Source organism: Aplysia californica, unplaced genomic scaffold, assembly GCF_000002075.1.
Source record: "Aplysia californica isolate F4 #8 unplaced genomic scaffold, AplCal3.0 scaffold00123, whole genome shotgun sequence".
Lineage (NCBI taxonomy): Eukaryota > Metazoa > Mollusca > Gastropoda > Aplysiida > Aplysiidae > Aplysia > Aplysia californica.
In genome coordinates this window covers 291,213-293,074 of record NW_004797393.1, presented here as the reverse complement: position 1 = coordinate 293,074, position 1,862 = coordinate 291,213, and the positions used below count along the sequence as shown (strand labels likewise).

The following is a 1,862-nucleotide window of genomic DNA, read 5'->3' as shown; positions in this document are numbered from 1 at the left end:
GTGTGTGTGTGTGTGTGTGTGTGTGTGTGTGTGTGTGTGTGTGTGAAAGAGAAGGGGGCAACAAATCTAAAGGTTACTACAGCTCCACAACGTTTTTTTTTTCCACCAAGAAAATGTTTTAAAAAAGACGCAATAAACGTTGGAGAAACATAGAAAGGGGAGTTGTAAAAGACACTTCAAGAAAGGAACAAGAGGGAGGAGGAAAGAGAGTTAGTGAGTGAGAGAGAGAGAGAGAGAGAGAGAGAGAGAGAGAGAGAGAGAGAGAGAGAGACGGAATGAGATGCTTTGCGAATCAACCACTGACATCAATACTTGAGTGACAGAGGCCATCAGTTTTGAGGCAGTATACTTTTTTTCTTCTTTTTTTGTGTGGTAGATCTAAGTGTTTTATGGCGCTCACAACTGCACACTGGTAAGGTCATAATATGAGCGCGCGGGACACATTAAACATTTTCAGTTCATATGAATTTTTGAATTTAGCCCGGGTGGCGGCTGAAGCCTACTCTTATCGATTTTAGACCACCAAAGGATCTTTAACGTGCGCAACTTGCACACGGTACCCCCGAGATTTCTCGCCCTAGTCCGAGAAGGCTAGGTGTACATCTTTTCTACCAGAAGATCAGGGGAGTGGCTGAAAGACAGTAACAAGAAGGAACCAAGGAGTAGCAGTAGAAAGGCTGTAGAAGAAGTCAGGAGCCAAGAGGAGGGGGCAAAGGAGGTGAGGGGGTGGGATCAGAAAGTGGACATGAAAGCAGCCAACAGAAAATTGCTAGAGATCAGGAAAGGAGGTGAAAGGAGGCAATTTTAGAGAAGAAAATGTATCCGTCGCAACCCGGATTCCAACCCGGGATCTTTGAATGAGAGGCGAACACCTTAACCTCTAGGCCATGAGTGCCCCCTGGCAATAAACGATACTCAGTCGACATGTCAGTCAGCACTTCCTATCATCAATGACGAGAGAACGGGTCAACAAGATAAAGGGACCGATAAAGATATCGGAGAAATAATACGATGGTAATATACCAATCCCACACCACTTACCACACTCTCTCGGGTAAAATATCAACATTTACTGCCCAGAATGAACCCACGTGAAAAGTGACCATAAATGAGTTCAGATTTAGTAAGAGTTTTACGGCACTTGCAACACAATAAGGTCATCTAAAAGTGCCGAAGAATAGAATATGCTTTACAACATAGTAACATACCGTACACAAAAAAGAAAGAGGAGAGATAAGGACGATAGACGTTTGATAGGGGGAAAAAAAGAGCAAATCCCACCAGAGCACCCGCCAACCACCCACATACAGTGACTGATAAAGATATCGTAGAAATGATATAACAATCTCACACCACTTAAGACACACACTCGGGTCAGATATCAACATTTACTGCCCAGAATGAACCCACGTGAAAAGTGGCCATAAAAATGGGGTTATCACATTGAACATGACTTCAGATAAAACGAAGACTTGATAACACCAATCTTCCACATCGATGTTGAATCGGTAAATGGGAAAGATACATTGGTCGCTTTTAAGCACAAGGGGGCTATCCCGAAAATGCTGTTTAAAAAAAATCGAAGGTAAAGTTTCTGAACCATTGTTCAGTTTCTTTAAAAGATAACAAGAGATTTCTATATAACCCAACAAATATACACACCAAGGAAACCAAACTTCTCCAATAGGTAGGGCAATACCCACTTTTGGTGTAGGTCAAGATTTCTAGAAACCCCCGAAACCTGCATTAGCCCGCTTGTCCTTAAAAGCGACCAATTCCACAATGGATAAATGGTCAATTATTATTTCGCAAAAGCTGAAAACCTTGTAGACGAGCAGCAGACAGTAGATGTCACACATTTG

General features: G+C 42.5%; 1 protein-coding gene across 1 annotated transcript in view; it reads right to left on the bottom strand.

Moving 5' to 3' along the window:
- Positions 1–1,862, bottom strand: part of LOC101856418 (protein DD3-3) — a gene marked incomplete at its 3' end in the record, with an annotated part of 30,271 nt that overhangs the window by 19,231 nt on the left and 9,178 nt on the right.